Here is a 17538-nt window from a genome sequence, read left to right as displayed (position 1 = left end):
CCGCCAGCATGAGGCTGGGATGCTAACCCAGGAGCACAAGGGAATAGAAGGTGACTAGGGAGGGCTAGGGAAAGTGAACCTAAAACTGGGACTGTGGGTTACAACGTCTGGCTGCTTCGGGGAGCTGGGTTTTTTGCTAGCTCAGTAGCGGACTGGGCTACCTACGTTGAGAGACGGAGTGCGTATATAATAACTCTTGATATCAGGGAGGCGAAAAGGGCGGGAGCTGTACCGAGCGGAATGAGCCTTATAACATAGAACTGCAGTGAGGCCTAACAGATCCTGTCAAAGCAGCCGATAAAAACATTTGCTGAGATTGTGGAAATGCTACAAAACCATCTTGCCCCGAAGCCACTGGAATTGCTCAGAATTTCTGCTTTTACAGAAGGAATGAAAGAAAAGTGAGACAGTTCCTGCATATGAGGCTGGATTCAGGAAGTTAACAGATCATTGCTAGTTCGGAGGCAGTTTAAATTGTGCATTAAGGAACCTGTCAGTGTCTGGCATGCAAAATTAAACAATCCAGAAAAGATTGACGGAGGCTGGTTTGACCCTAAAACATGCACTTAGAAATTGCCGTTTCAGTGGAGACAGCTACTAGAGATGACAGGGAGTTGCAACAGCACTATGAAATCCACAATAAAAACTGGAGGTAGGGGGGAAGCAGGAAGCATAACATGGACAGTACTCAACAACTGTGCTTTCATGGTGGGAAATAGCCTCACAATGCAAAGATTGTTGGTTCAAGGACAAACCCTATAAAAACTGCAAGAAATTGGGAAGCACACACAGAAATATGCATATCAGTGCAAAAGGCACAACTTCCACCTAACAATAGCAGAGAACTGCAGATTCATCAGTTTGCAAATGGTAGCATCACTAAAACTGTTTAATTTAGAAGACAACATATTATTAGAATTCCTTTAGAAATGGAAGGTCTAAGACATAAAACAGAACTTGATACAGAGTCTGCTGTTTCTTTACTTTCATAGCAGGATTATCAGAGACCATGTAAAATGAAGTTGTAGAAAACCTCATGTTTTCTAAAATTAACTTCAAGGGAAATCCAAACTCCTCTGGGCATTATTATGATGAAGGTAACATAACTGAACAGCATATGTAAAACCTCTGTGTAGTGAAGCTGGGGGCGTGGGGGTCATGCATTATTTGGTAGAGAATAGCTAAGATTTAGTTGGACTGGCAAAGCACAAAAGTGCCTGCAAGCTTTACAAAGATATGAACTCTGGACCCAAACAAAAATTAGCTGAACTTTTGGACACAGCAACTGATGTCTTTCAGAACAGTATCAGAACTTGGAAACATATGAAAGCAAAACTCCTCTTGAAAAGGGAGTGTCCTAGCAATCTTTCCCAAATCTGAACCTTAGAGTCCAGAAAATGAGATACTAGCATGAATTTCCCTAAGCTTAATTACCAACTTAGATTTGATAGGCTGCCACCACCCAAAAATATAGTGTTTTGGGGCACCTGACCTCCCCACCTTCCCTGGGGACCCCAAGAACCCAGATCCCTTGGGTTCTTAAAACAAGGAGAAATAAACCATTCCCCCACCTCTCCCCCTCCCAGAATTTCCCTCCCTGGGTTATTCTGAGATACTGATCTAACCTCTTAAATCACCATACAGAGATGCATCTCCCTTCCCTTCCACAAAGAGGCAAACAGATTCAAGGAAAACAGTGAGAGATTTTATCACTCCCTATCTCCCCCACCTGACCTGGTGAGTTATCCCAATCCCCTGGGATAAAACAAGGGAAACCGAGAAAAAACAATCAGTCAGGTTCTCTAAAAAGAAATCTTTTAATAAAAGAAAGGAAAAGTAAAGAATTATCTCTGTAACTTCAAGATGTAAATATTATACAGGGTCTTATAGCTTACAGACACCAGAAAGAGACTTTCCTACCAGTACCAATACAAATCAAAATATTCCCAGCAACTACACATATAAAAGTTAACCAGACAGATCCACAATTGCAAATACATTTAAAAACAATTAAAAAGCCTAAACCGCTTATTTTACTTACTCTATGAAAAGAAACTTAGAGAGCCTGTAGTAATGTCTGGTCTCTCTCCGACCCTCCGAGAGAAGAACAAAGAACAAAGAACTCACACCCAAACTTCCCTCCACCCAGTTTTGAAAGTATTTTGTCACCTGATTGGTCCTCTGGTCAGGTGTTTCAGGTCACTGTTTGTTAACCCTTTTATAGGTGAAAGAGACATTAACCCTTAGCTATCTGTTTATGACAGGGAGCAATACCTAAGTTTTCAGAACTTGTCCGGTACATTTTGCAACACAGTCAAGCATGGAAGCAGAACTTCAGCACTTACAGGACTCTGGAATTATATTCAAGGTTAACTGAAGCAAATGGAGCACACTAAGAGTGCCAGTGATGAAAAAGAATGGAGCTGTCCATGTCAGTGGTAATTCCAAGGTTTCCATTAAGTCAGTATTTCATGCGGATTAGTATTCTTTGCCTCGCTAGCTGGCGGTAAGCATTTCTCCATGATCGACCTAGCTCAAGTCTATCTGCAAATGGAGGTTGAGGACAGTGACAAAAAGTACCTCCCAATTAACACACACAAAGGTTAGTTCCAATACAACAGATCAGTGCTTGGAATAGCATCTGTACCTGCTATTCAGCAGGGAGCCAGGGAGCAGGTATGACAGCATATTCCTGGCACTCAGTGTTACTTGTTCGACATGCTGGTCACCGGAGCTAGTGATGAAAAGTACCTGGAGAACCTTCAGAAGGTACTTGTGGCTGCATACTGGGGTGTACAAAACCCACACTGGACAATAAGGGGTTAAGGTGCTGCTGTAGGCTCAGGTGTGCAAGAGATGCACAGGCGGGGGGAACAGCTCACCTGTGAGCAGGCCAAGGAGAGGAAAGGACTTTGCAGCTCCTGAAGGAAGGCAGAATCTCTCCCCTGAGGCCATGTCTACATCTAAAACTTTGCAGCGCTGGTTGTTACAGCTGTATTAGTACAGCTGTATAGGGCCAGCGCTGCAGAGTGGCCACACTTACAGCAACCAGCGCTGCAAGTGGTGTTAGATGTGGCCACACTGCAGCGCTGTTGGGCGGCTTCAAGGGGGGTTCGGGGAACGCGAGAGCAAACCGGGGAAGGAGACCAGCTTCGCCGCGGTTTGCTCTCGCGTTCCCCGAACCCCCCTGCAAACCGCAGGGAAGGAGACCTGCTTGCTCGGGGTTCGGGGAACGCGAGAGCAAACCGGGGAAGGAGACCAGCTTCGCCGCGGTTTGCTCTCGCGTTCCCCGAACCACCCTGCAAACCGCAGGGAAGGAGACCTGCTTGCTCGGGGAACGCGAGAGCAAACCGGGGAAGGAGACCAGCTTGATTACCAGAGGCTTCCTCAGGTATGCTGGGATACCTGCTTATTCCACGGAGGTCAAGAAAAGCGCTGGTAAGTGTCTACACTTGATTACCAGCGCTGGATCACCAGCGCTGGATCCTCTACACCCGAGACAAAACGGGAGTACGGCCAGCGCTGCAAACAGGGAGTTGCAGCGCTGGTGATGACCTGCAGATGTGTACACCTCCTAAGTTGCAGCGCTGTAACCCCCTCACCAGCGCTGCAACTTTGTGATGTAGACAAGCCCTGAGACTCAGAACTGACCTGTCCAGAGGGCCGAGGCACAAGGCGAGAGACCTGCCATGTCACACCCGGCCATCAGGAGGCACCAAGCAGTGAGCTGACCCCTTCCACATTCTCCTGCTGCAGACTGCAAACTGTGGACAATAGCAGGGTGGCAGGAAGTGGCCCAGGGTGGGCAGCCAGATGCTCCTGGGAGTCAGGCCCTTTGGTTGCCCTCACAGGGCCCTGGGCCGGAGGCCAGTGGAGTGGGAGGGCCTGGGGGCCTAAGCTTCTGACCACTAGGCAACATTCCTCACAGCTTGGTGGAGAACGCCTTCATCAACCCCACCTCTGGGAAAAGGGGAGGACAGACGGACCCCAATGGCCAGATAGCCTCAGACTAGAAGACCTGGCTGGTAGGCCAGCTGAAATGGACCTAGAGCACCTGCTTACGTGGATGATGGAGAACCAGCAGCAGCAACAGCTCCTGCAGCAAAAGGCTTCTCAACAGCAACAGCTAGTCCTGGATTACGGGACACCAAAAGAGCATTATCACCATGTGAGTCTAGATCCTCTGTTTCTTCCCCAAATACAGAACAGAAAAATTGATTGAACACTCTGCCTTTTCTGCATTATTACTGATAATTCCACCTTTTCCCTCTAGCTATGGAACAGTACCATTGTCAGGATTCTTTTTTGTTCCTAATACATTTTAACAAAAACTGCTTATCATACCAATTTCTCCTCCCTTGGTTTTCACACACCTCAGCTGCTAGAAGAAGGCCTCATCCTCTCTGATTGAACTAATCTCGTTATCTCTAGTCTGCTTCTTGCTTGCATATATATACCTGCCACTGGAGATTTCCACTACATGCATCCGATGAAGTGGGTATTCACCCATGAAAGTTCATGCTCCAATATGTCTGTTAGTCTATAAGATGCCACAGGACTCTTTGCTGCTTTTACAGATCCAGACTAACACAACTACCCCTCCGATACTTGACACCATGTAAGGCACTGCATTTAGCCGTATGGAGTGGAAATCCATCAACCTCATGAAGAAACTTGCACAAATGCAGATAGATATCATCTTCCTTTCCAAATGCAAACAGATGGACATCATACCAAATGGACTAAAGGTAAAAAATCCACTGCTATCTACATACTACACAGATCACAGTGAGACATTATGCCATACTCTATCAAAGAAACTGAGGAACCACATGATCAGCATCCTATACAGCAAACAGGAAAACATCAAAAAAGAGCTCTCCAACCTGGAGACTCTCATAAATAACCAAACTTCCATACAAACGGACTTCACTGAAATAAGACAGGAGATCTACATTACTCACTTCACCTCTTTGCAAAGGAAAAAGGACTGTAAGCTGTCTAACCTCCTACCTGCCACATGGGGCCACAACCGTGGTACCCCTAACCCACCCACCAATTTTGTCAATCTATCCAACCACACACTCAGCCCAGAAGAAAAGTCTATCCTGTCTTGGGGACTCTCTTTCTGCCCTGCCACCCCCACTAACATGATACAGTTCTGCGACGATCTGGAAGCCTACTTTCGTTGTCTCCGACTCAAAGAATACTTTCAGGATAACACTGAACAGCCCACTGATACACAGTTACCCTCCCACATGGACTCCTCCTGAGGGTCGAAATGACAGTCTATACATAGAATGCTTCCGCCGAAGTGCACAGGTAGAAATTGTGGAAAAACAACATCGCTTGCCTCATAACCTAAGTCGTACAGAACGCAATGCCATCCACAGCCTCAGAAACCACCCTGACATTATCATCAAAGAGGCTGATAAAGGAGATGCTGTTGTCATCATGAACAGGTCTGACTACCAAAAGGAGGCCACCAGACAACTCTCCAATACCAAATTCTACAGGCCACTTCCCTCAGATCCCAATGAGGAATACACTAAGAAACTGCACCATCTACTCAGGACACTCCCTACACTAACACTGGAACAAATCAACATACCCTTATAGCCCTGACCAGGGTTATTCTATCTACTACCCACAATCCACAAACCCGGAAATCCTGGACGCCCCATCATCTCGGGCATTGGCACTCTCACTGAAGGACTGTCTGGATATATGGACTCTCTACTCAGACCCTATGCCACCAGTGCTCCAAGCTATCTCTGTGATACCACTGATTTCCTGAGGAAACTACAATGCATTGGTGACCTCCCAGAAAACACCATCCTAGCCACCATGGATGTAGAGGCTCTCTACACAAACATCCCACACACACAGATGGGATACAAGCTGTCAGGAACAGTATCCCTGATGATGCCACAGCATAACTGGTTGCTGAGCTCTCTGCCTTTATCCTCATACACAACTATTTCACATTTGATGACAATATATATCTCCAGATCAGTGGCACCGCTATGGGCACCTGCATGGCCCCACAGTATGCCAATATTTTTATGGTCGACCTGGAACAACGCTTCCTCAGCTTTCGTCCACTCACGCCCCTTCTTTGCCTACTCTACATTGATGACATCTTCATCATCTGGACCCATGGGAAGGAGTCTCTGGAAAAATTCCACCATGATTTCAACAGCTTCCACCCCACCATCAACCTCAGCCTGGACCAATCGACACGGGAAGTCCACTTCCTGGACACCACGGTGCAAATAAGTGATGGTCACATTAACATCACCCTATACCAAAAACCTACCGACCGCTATGCCTACCTTCATGCCTCCAGCTTTCATCCCAGGCACACCACACGATCCATTTTCTACAGCCAAGCACTGAGGTACAACTGCATCTGCTCTAACCCTTCAGACAGAGACCAACACCTACAAAATCTTCCAAAATAAGGAAACAGATCAATAGAGCTAGACATGTACCCAGAAGCCTCCTGCTGCAAGACAAACCCAAGAAAGAAACCAACAGGACTCCACTGGCCATCACATACAGTCCCTAGCTAAAACCCCTCCAATGCATCATCAGGGATCTACAACCCATCCTGGACAATGATCCCACACTTTCACAGGCCTTGGGTGGAAGGCCAGTCCTCGCCCACAGACAACCTGCCAACCTGAAACATATTCTCACCAGTAACTGCACACCGCACCATAGTAACTCTAGCTCAGAAACCAATCCATGCAACAAACCTTGATGCCAACTCTGGCCACATATCTACACCAGTGATACCATCACAGGACCTAACCAGATCAGCCACACCATCACTGGTTCATTCACCTGCACATCCACCAATGTAATATACGCCATCATACGCCAGCAATGCCCCTCTGCTATGTACATCGGCCAAACCGGTCCGTCCCTACGGAAAAGGATAAACGGACACAAATCAGATATTAGGAATGGCAATACAAAATAACCTGTAGGAGAACACTTCAACCTCCCTGGCCACACTATAGCAGACCTTAAGGTGGCCATCCTGCAGCAAAAAAACTTCAGGACCAGACTTCAAAGAGAAACTGCTGAGCTTCAGTTCATCTGCAAATTTGACACCATCAGTTTAGGATTAAACAAAGACTCTGAATGGCTTGCCAGCTACAAAACCAGTTTCTCCTCTCTTGGTTTTCACACCTCAGCTGCTAGAAGAGGGCCTCATCCTCCCTGATTGAACTAACCTCATTATCTCTAGCCTGCTTCTTGCTTGCATACATATACCTGCCCCTGAAGATTTCCACTACATGCATCTGACGAAGTGGGTATTCACCCACGAAAGCTCATGCTCCAAAACGTCTGTTAGTCTATAAGGTGCCACAGGACTCTTTGCTGCTTTTGCTTATCATAAAATAGAATATCAGAGTCAGAAGGAACCTCAGGAGGTCATTTAGTCTACCCCCCTGCTCAAAGCAGGACCAATCCCCAACTAAATCATCCCAGCCAGGGCTTTGTCAAGCTTGGCCTTAAAAACCTCCAAGGGTGGAGATTCCACCACCTCCCTATGTAACCCATTCCAGTGCTTCACCACCCTCCTAGTTAAATAGTGTTTCCTAATATCCAGCCTAAACCTCCCCCACTGCAACTTGAGACCATTGCTCCTTGTTCTGTCATCTGCCACACCACGGAGAACAGCCGAACTCCATCCTCTTTGGAACCCCCTTCAGGTAGTTAAAGCAGCTATCAAATACCCCCTCATTCTTCTCTTCTGCAGACTAAACAATCCCAGTTCCCTCAGCCTCTCCTCATAAGTCATGTGCTCCAGCCCCCTAATCATTTTTGTTGCCCTCCGCTAGTCTCTTTCCAATTTATCCACATCCTTCTTGTAGTGTGGGATCCAAAACTGGACACAGTACTCCAGATGAGGCCTCACCATTGCCGAATAGAGGGGAATGATCATGTCCCTCGATCTGCTGGCAATACCCCTACTTATACAGCCCAAAAAGCCATTATCCTTCTTGGCAGCAAGGGCACACTGTTTGACACTTTTGCTTTAGTTCTCTTACCTTTGCAGAATGTAACTATGCTTAAATAGACAGAAAAGCTCTGGGTTTAGTCTGGGGAGTTAAAACATTTCACAATCTCTGTCTTGGAAATTATTTACTGTGGTTACAGATCATCAACCTCTAGCTTCAGTTTTTATCCCAAAGGAAGGAGTCCGGCAATGCCCGTAGCATGATTACAGGGAGGGGCAAGTTCTCACTGTTGCAATATTCAGTTGTGACTCCTGCCTTTGGAAGAAGCAGTATGGATACTGGAATGGAACAAGAGACAGTCCATATATTCTATATGGCACAAATTGAACCATTGTGGATGCCAAACGTCATGGTATAAAGCACAACTAAAAGTGACCTAGTGCTGGGTGAAAGGTCTGATGTGATGAGTGGATGGACTCATGCACGCAAGCGGCCGTGCCCAGCTTTCTTTGCCCAACAGGAACAGCTCAGCATGTTTCCAAGTTGTCTAATGAGTGGCAGAGTGGTTATTCCTATGAAGCTTAGGTCCTGCATACACCAAGAATTAGATGAGGCCATTTGGTAATTGTAAAAAATGGAAGTCCTGGCAACATGCTATGTGTGGGTGCTGGAGATTAACACAAAAATGGAAGAAATGGCAAAATAATGGCTCAGCAAATGCTTAAACATGCTCCGTTGTACCTGTGGGAGTGTACGTGGTTCCAGATAGATCATTCCACACTGGACCACTTCTGGGGCATGTTTTTGATTGCAGTAGATCAGGGGCAGGCAACCTATGGCACGCGTGCCAAAGGCGTCACGCAAGCTGTTTTTCAGTGGCACTCACACTGTCCAAGTGCTGGCCACTGGACCAGGGGGCTCTCCATTTTAATTTAATTTTTAATGAAGCTCCTTAAACATTTTAAGAACCTTATTTACTTTACATACAAGGATAGTTTAGTTATATTATAGACTTATAGAAAGAGACCTTCTAAAAAGGTTAAAATGTATTACTGACACGCAAAACCTTAAATTAGAGTGAATAAATGAAGACTCGGCACACCGCTTCTGAAAGGTTGCCAACCCCTGCAGTAGATCGTCATTCTGAATGGCCTGAAATATCCTGTGTGAATTCAGCCCTTCCATGCAAATGGTGGGAGTGTGAATGCTATTGTTTTCAAGGGCTGAGATTCCTGATCAGACTGTAAATTAGAGTGGAACTCAATTCATATTCGAAGAGTTCTAACTATTTGTCAAAAGAAAAGGTTTCAGACCTGTCACATCAGCTCCTTAACATCTTGACACAAATGGATTAGTGGAAAGACTTATTCAGACACTCAAGCAAGTGATCCATGCTATGGCACCAGAGACAAGGAACTTTCCAACACAAGATTGCAGATTTTCAATTGACCTGTAGCAGTGGGTCTCAAACTTTTTTATTGGTGACCCCTTTTGCACAGCAAGCCTCTGAGGGTGAGCCTTCCCCAATAAATTAAACACACTTTTTAATATATTTAACACCATTATAAATGCTAGAGGCAAGCGGGTTTGGGGTGGAAGATGAAACTCACAACCCCCATGTAATAACCTCACAACCCCCTGAGGGGTCCTGACCCCCTGTTTGAGAACCCTTGGCCTATAGGAAGGCTGCCCATTTTGCCACAAATCAGATAGCAGTGATGTTGTTTATAGGACATAATTTAAGGTCTCTCCTGGATTTGGTAAAGCCTGATCCACACAAGGATGTTCAAAGGAAACAGTGGGATCAAATAACCACAAATAGTCACACCCAACAGTGCAGTTTTCACAAGAGGCAAAAGAATCAGTAAGAGATGCCAGAGATAATTGATGGAAATTTGGAGTGACTGCATCACAGACAGGTCCTGCTGGAGAGAGCTAGCTCTGAGCACATCCTGGGGAATCCACTTCTGAGTACAAGTGCGGCAAGGAGTTCTGTACCTGTGACCCCCGTGGGAAACAGCCCACCTACAATACAGTGCTAGGTCGAGACTTTTGATAGCACCGGGGAACCTCACGGCCTGCTGCTACTACGAGTGACTCTGGTGCTACAGAACAGGGAGATGTTGATACAGATGCATCCGAAAGTGCAGCCACTGTTCTGTGTGCTGTTGTGAAGCCCCCAAGATGTTATCCAGAGAGAGAAGTCATTGACTGCCCATCAGACTGAATTTGTAGCATGCTGTGTATTAATGACAGTAGTTGCAATAACAATGCATTTGTAACATTTTTGGTATGGCTTTTCATGCCGATGGGCGAGGAGCATGTCATGGTTAGGAGTTGGGTAATATCCCTTTAAATAGTTCGGGACCCCTCTTGTGAGTCTCCCTGTCTTCTGTTGCAGAAGCCATCAGAAACTTACCGGAACAGCAGTGCTCATAGGTAGCTGGGTCTTGTGCATTTGCACATAGTTAATAAACACAATTATCTGGAATCTGTGTCAGTGTGGTTACGCCATTCAGGGCTGGCTCTAGGTTTTTGGCCGCCCCAAGCAAAAAAAAATTTGGCTGCCCCCCACCCCAGCTCTGGGCTCTCACCGCACCCCCCTGCTGCCCCAGTCCTAGGTTCTTCCCCCCACACCCGTACTCCCTGCCACCCCTGCCCTGGGTCACTGGTAACTTGCTCCCATCAGCATCCCGCTCTTGACACTAGCAGGGGCAGAGGCTGCATCCACCCAACTCCTTCCCGGCACCAAGGGGGGCCCTGACTCTACCCGCTCCCCCCTCGCCTCCAGCCGGTCCAGTGCTGGCAGGGTCGGGGTAAGCAGCGGGGCTCCTGGCCACGTCTCAGCCCAGGGTCCCTCCAGCTGGGACTCCTGCCTCCAGGACCGGCTGCGAATTGGAAGGGCAGAGCCGGGGAGACCACCCTGACAGGGGGCTGAGGAGCCGGGGCAGGGCAGCCTCAGAGGGAGCGACCAGCGGAGAATAGAGCTCCTGAGAGAGGGACATGGGCCCTGCATGGCAGCAGCCCAGGCACCGGTCCCCTCTATGGCCCTGCTGCTGCTCCTGGCCACCCTGCCACAGCCCCTGGGTGGCTCAGCTGCTTCGCCCAGCCCCAGCTGAGGCGTCGGGGAGTGGCTGCCCTGCGGCACTTGCAGGTGGCTCCATGAGCCCCGCAGGGTGGGCCTCAGCCCAAGTTTCCAGTGCTCCATGTGTCGGAGCCCACTGGATGGTTTGGCCATGGTCGACAGCACAAACCACAGCGGCCCCAGGGCGCCCCCGCTCATGACGCGCTGCTGCTGCTGCTGGACCCCTGTCCGGGGCCAGCTTTGGCCACCCGCTGCGGCTCTTCCAGCTGGACTTTGGCATCAGCTTGGGGGCTGGGACAACGTCTACCTGAGTGAGCACCTTCAGGGCCACCCCCAAACAAACAAACAAAACAAAAAGCAATGGCCCAAATGCCGCCCCTGCAAACGTGCCGCCCCAAGCACCTGCTTGCTTTGCTGATGCCTGGAGCTGGCCCTGACACCATGTTCATAATGCTGTGCACAGCGCAAAGCCACAACAGGAGGGTGAGGCTACGGTTTGGGGTTCCACTGTGCCTAGATCCCGGGAGTGGTTCTCGGGAGATTTTGGCCTAAGATAACAGAAATAGTGCCAGGGCAGCTGATTATGGAGGTCAGTTCTGTCACCTTCATCTTAGAGGGGAAAACGGTGCTGCAGAGACATGAAGTGAGGCAGCAAAGCAGAGGTAGCAGGCGAAGGGACACGGAGGTTAAATGATTTGCCCAGGTTCCCCCATCAGGGAATGCAAAGCACATTGTCTGATACCCGGTTCCATGATCCAACTATGAGTCTTCCATCCTTGGTCACAATTTTAATCTCTGCTTCTATTCCCACAACAGCTTGGCTGAATCTGAATCTGACTTGGAAAATATAAGCCCCTGCTGGTTTTACATCTGACATGAAACCAAAGCGGGATAGTCAGGTCTTGATCCTTGCATTTAGACCCAAACAGGACTCCCTGAAATACCAAGAGATTCAGATCAAGGGTTCAATCACACATCTCTGCTGACAGAGCCTTGCTTCATATCAACTGAAGCGTGGTTGTGGGGATACCCTTGTCCAACAATCTGCCGTGTCACAGAATAGACTAAATGAAAGCAAACATACTTCTGGCTGCTGAACTTGCAGGAGAGAAAATTTTAAAAAACCAAACAAAAAAAAAAGTGTCAATTTATTTTCCTACGTAGTGCTCCCTGAAATCCTCTACTACAATTCCCCGGGAGGGCTGTAAAACTGACTCAGAGCAGAGATGGCCAAGTGCATCCTTTCCTGCTCTTGGTGAGCTACAGCAATCAAATTGCTCATGACTCCAAAATAACTCTGCTGTTTAAAGGCTAATATGAACTGCATGGGCCAGTTTTTTCCTCCCTTCCCAGGTTAAAACCTACTCTGAGCTGAATACTCCAGCAGAAGTATTGAGCCCCCAAGAATGAGCTCAGTTTTCAGTTTCCAATGCGGTATTGCAAGCACAGCAGACTGGTATTATCCTCTCACACTGGTGCAAAACCCTGTAATTAATTATTAATAAACAGAGCTGTTTTAATTATTTGGAATATTTAGTATTTCACCTCTTTACTTCTTCAGCAACCAGCTGCCTTGCAATAGCTTTCCTGACAATAAGAATTTGTGACTGTACATTTTTGATGGAGGTTAGTACTAGGCAAAAATCTTGTGAAAAATTAAAGAACTCTTGAATGTACTATTTGGAAAGCATTGACTGCCGTGGGGCTTTGCCTCTGAAAAACTAACTAGCCCACATTAAGTTAGCTCCTAGTAGTGACTGATTCTGGCAGGGGGGTCGCAATGCAGGTATCATATTACTGACTTGAAAGATGGTGAAATGTTGGTTGTATTGTGGTAGCACCTCACATCCTCAGCTACAACCAGGGCTCCATTGTGCTAGGAACTGACTGTATTAACACTTGGTAAAAGACAATTCCTGCACCAAAGGGCTCCTAATCTGAAGCGACAAGGGAGAGGAAGTGTTACTCCCCTTGCTTTAGAGAAAATAGCAGCACACACCAGGCTACACTTCACAGTAGGGTTACAAGAAACCTACTGATTTTTTGGATTCTATATGGATCAATTAACCATTTATTGACGTCTAGCAACCATTTATTAACCTTTCGAAGCTAGCGTGTACTCTGATCACAGTGTGCAGACAGGCTGCTATAAGCTTGAGAAAGTCATCCTGGAAGGAATGATGGGAGGTCACCGTGGGAGGGGATGAATAGATAGTGTGTTGTAGATCACTGGGAGGTCGGAGGCTGAGTGAGTTAGCGATGGATTGAGAAGGCTTCCAAAAATCCTGCTGTCATGCCATCAGTACTTAGACAGGAATACGTTGACTTTAGGCACTTAAGCTATTGATTAATACAGAAACAACTATGCACAGTTTGCTTTGAAGGCTGCCACACTCATTTTGGTCCAGATTCTTGCCCGTGTAAATGGGAACATCTCCACTGGCTTCTGTGGGACAGGTCAGGTGACTACAGTTAAGAACATGTGTAAGTGGTTTCAGGATCCTGGCCCAAGTCAGATCCAGTGGTCATGGAGGTGAGGGGCACTTGCCCTCATGTGACTGTAGCAGGGGAGACAGGCAGTGAAAGGAGCTGTCGAAGCACAAGGTACACAGATGGAAACTGTGGGATAGCTCAATGTAACGGCAGAGAGATGAGCAAGCATCACTCCTGTTCTGAGCAATTCAGGGTTGAGTTGTATTTGTTACTCCTGAGGGCATTCTACACCAAAAAATAAATAAAAAAAAAATTCTGTGCCAAAACAATTAAAATTCAGTGCACAATATTTTCAAATTCTGCAAATTTTATTTGTCAAATAAATGTGGAGGTTCCAGCCTGGCATTGGGGAGCACAGGCCACTGGCTGAGCAGAGGTGGGAGATCACTGTGCCGCTATCCACCACCCCCCAGACACAGACTCAGTGCAAGGACTGGGCATGTCCCAGAAACACCCCAGGGCCCTGCCCCTCCATGCCAGGTGCACCAGGTGTGGGCAGGCAGGCTCAGAAAGACATAATCCAAGTGTGGGGGGCCTAATGTGGGGGGATCCAGGTGTGGGTTGAGAGGGTTCTGTGTGGGGCAATCTGGGTGTGGGCTGCTCAGCGGGGAATCTGAGTGCAGAGGGATCTGCATGCACAGGGGCTTGCTGGGGGGGGTCTGGGTGCAATGGTAATGAGACTTTGTGGGAGTCCAGGTGAAGGCGGCTGGAGCTCAGCGGGGGGTCTGGGTGTGGGGAGCTCAGTGGGAGTCCAGATGCAGGGGGAGTGGGGCTCATCGGGGGGGTTCTGAGTGTGGGGTCTGAGGCTCGGTGGGAAGGTCTGGATACGAGAGGGTCTGGATGCATGGGGGTTGGGCAGATCAGGGAGCAGTTCCCTGTACAGGGATCCCTACCCCTGCAGCTGAGGAGCGATGGGTGCAGGAGGTGTGGGGAGGTGAGTTTGCAGAGCTTCCTGTAGCCAGGGGAAATGCAGGAGATGGGTCTGACCCGGCCCTGGCTGCCGTGCAGGGGAAGAGGAAGTTCTGTCCTCCCCAGCCCAGCTGACTAGCAGCTGAGCCCATTGCAGGATAGGAGCCACCAGCCGGGTCTTCCCCAGTCCTGCCCCTCCCCCACAGTGATTTACCTCACTGCTGGCTGCCCTGGGCACCCGAAACATACTGCTGGGGAGAGCCACATGACCGTTTCTGTGGCTTCCCTTTGCTTCCCCATCACAAAGTCCTTTTTCTATGGGGAAGCAAAGAATTCTGTGCAAGACATAAATTCTGCACATGCGCAGGGGCACAGAATTTCCCTAGGAGTCAAAATGTGTAGAGAGTTCTGCCTTGGGCCTTGTATCGCTGTGCTACACTGCAACTGAGGAGATAAAAAGTCATTATCGGTGTCCTTGTTTATTGCCTGCCAGCGATCCCTGAGACAATTAGTCGATTCTAAGGCCAGAAGGGGCCATTATGATCATCCAGTCTGAGCTCCTGTCTAGCACAAGCCATAGAACCTCACCCCATAATTCCGGCATCATGCTCATGACTTCTGGCTGGGCTACAGCACATTTTTTAGAAAGACATCCAGGCTTGATGTAAAGACTTAAGTGACAGAGAACCCACTGTATCCCTAGGGAAGTTTTTCCAATTGTTAATTACCCTTTATGTTATAAACATGTGCCTTTTGTCTAGTCTGAATTGGTCTAGCTTCCCCTTCCAGCCACTGGATCTTGTTATGCTTTATTTTATTTATTTATTTATATATATATTTGCTACATTAAAGGGCCATAAAAGGATGTTTATTTTTTCTAGCTGACAGCCCTGCAAACTTAGCCTGGAGTCTGACATTCAAGATGAGTTCTTTTCTTCTCATGCATCAGCACGAACAATAAAAGCTTCACATACTAAAGTAATTCTTCACTTCCACCTCTGCAGTCCCATTGTCTTCAGACCATGCCCTCAGTGATACCTGTACAAACTAAATGCCTTCAAATTCTTTGTAAGGATGTCATGATTGGACATGCAATAGGAAACAACTCTATTGAAGATGCAGAAAGATTAGAATAAAGTTCACGCCCCCTTAGCTGTACTGGTTCTGCTGTGCTAGTAAGAGTAAAAGGTAGTGACACTGATTTCTGCCATGCAGCTAGACATGAGTCTGACTACCCAAAGAGAACACATCTGCTGAATAAAGAGGTGCATTTTAGCTGGTTAATTTCAGCAATTTCCAGGTCAAAAAAGTACCCAAATTGTGAGAACCTTGGTTTGGTCATATCCAGATCATTCTCCCGGGCTTAGAAGTGCTGCTAGCAGAATGTCTTTTTATTTCACATTATGTTAATGATTATTTCTATGCAATTTTTTTAAAATGCAATATGATGTCTCAGCTTGTGGCTGCCAAGGTGATTTCCCAGAGTTTCTACAGAATTTCCCTCTGCACAGACATTATTTTTATTGCTTACTTGGTTTGGTCACTACTTTCACTCTCAAACAGTTGGAGAAAAGTTTCAAATTAGCAAGTGTTTTACCCCTAAGGCTTCTCAGAGTCATGATGCTCCACCAACTTTGAGTCCAGCTACCCTCACTGTCAAACCAGGCAGCCTGGCTTTCTCAGTCGGAGCCGTGACTCTTCTGTACTCATTGGGTAAGATGCAGGACAGTCCATTAATTTTTCATATATAGAATATTCAGCCACTGAATCAAAGAGCCCCTTCCTGTCCCCTCCTACGCTGGTGGGTTTCCCCCTTCAAAGGAGGAGGTGTCCTTTGAAAAAGAACTAGGGTTTCACCCATTCCTGGGAAAAATTCTCATAGCTGTGGGCAAAGATTTTGAGTATTCAGTTGAAAAGAGACTAAAACACTTAGAACAGGATCAAATGAATCCTCTGAAGCAGGCCAGTATCATGTGTGGGCCTTAAATCGAGAAGAAATGACTTTCTAAAGGAGAGACTCTAATTCAGCCACTCGTGATTGGAGTGCAGCCTGTTCACAGGTGAAACAGGACAGAATAACTCCCCTACAGGAATTACTGGGTGAACCTAGGTGTCCTGGGATATGTAAGAGATCAGACAACAAGAACGCTGTGGTTCTCAGCATTCAGCAAGCTCTCATGGGCCCCCATTTCAGACTGAGAGAAAAGTCGATTTCAGTGGGAGATGGATCAGCCCCTGAATCCCTGTAGCCCTGAGTTCCCCACCTGTGAAATGGGACTAATCTTTTCTCTCACCCTTCTTTCTCCCCTTCTCCCGGCCAGTTGAATCTCATTGAGCTCCGTGTGGTGGGGGCAGCCTCAGCCCATTTCCTGCTGAGATAGGGCCACCACGGCAGCTGGCCCCCAGCATGCCAGGCTCTCGCTTGGCCAGCAGTGGCCCCCCGCAGCCAGAGAATGTCTCACGGGTGCCTGGCACTGCTACAACCCTTCATCTTCTTTCAGCGGCATGTGGTGAGCAGGCTGGCGAGATAAGAGGTTTGTTTTCAGCAGCCATAGGAGTGCAGGACTCATCTGCTGAGCTCCCCTGAGCCCATTGGCTGGAATCCTGCCTGAAGATGCAGGGTGATTTCTGCTGGCAGGAGGAACTGTTCAGCTCTAGCCAGGATGACGGAGGGGTGGGATGTCTCTTTAGGATGAAAGGAACGAGTCTGAGATACATGAGGACCAGCCCAGCACGGTGAGATGCCAGAGGCAGGCGTGTGGTATTGTCTTAGCACCCAAAGCGTTTACAGACTTCCATGCACACCATGTGTGCACCCCTGGCTGCTGCCAGCAGGACATCCTCTCCCAGGGCTGTGGATGCCGGAGCTGCGGCCTTAGACACGGAGAGCTAGAATTCTGACCCTTTCAGAGAGAAAATGTGTCTTCTCCCCCTCATTACTCGCCTCCTCCCCGCATGTGGGGGAGTGTTCATGACCCTGTGCAGAACTTCAGCAAACACCCCTGTGCAGGGTGTCCGTGGAAGAAATGCATTGTGTGAACCCACCTTTCCTGGATGCAGTATGTGCGCATTGCA

This window comes from Gopherus evgoodei, chromosome 4 (assembly GCF_007399415.2).
Source record: "Gopherus evgoodei ecotype Sinaloan lineage chromosome 4, rGopEvg1_v1.p, whole genome shotgun sequence".
Lineage (NCBI taxonomy): Eukaryota > Metazoa > Chordata > Testudines > Testudinidae > Gopherus > Gopherus evgoodei.
Note: the sequence above shows the minus strand (reverse complement) of the source record.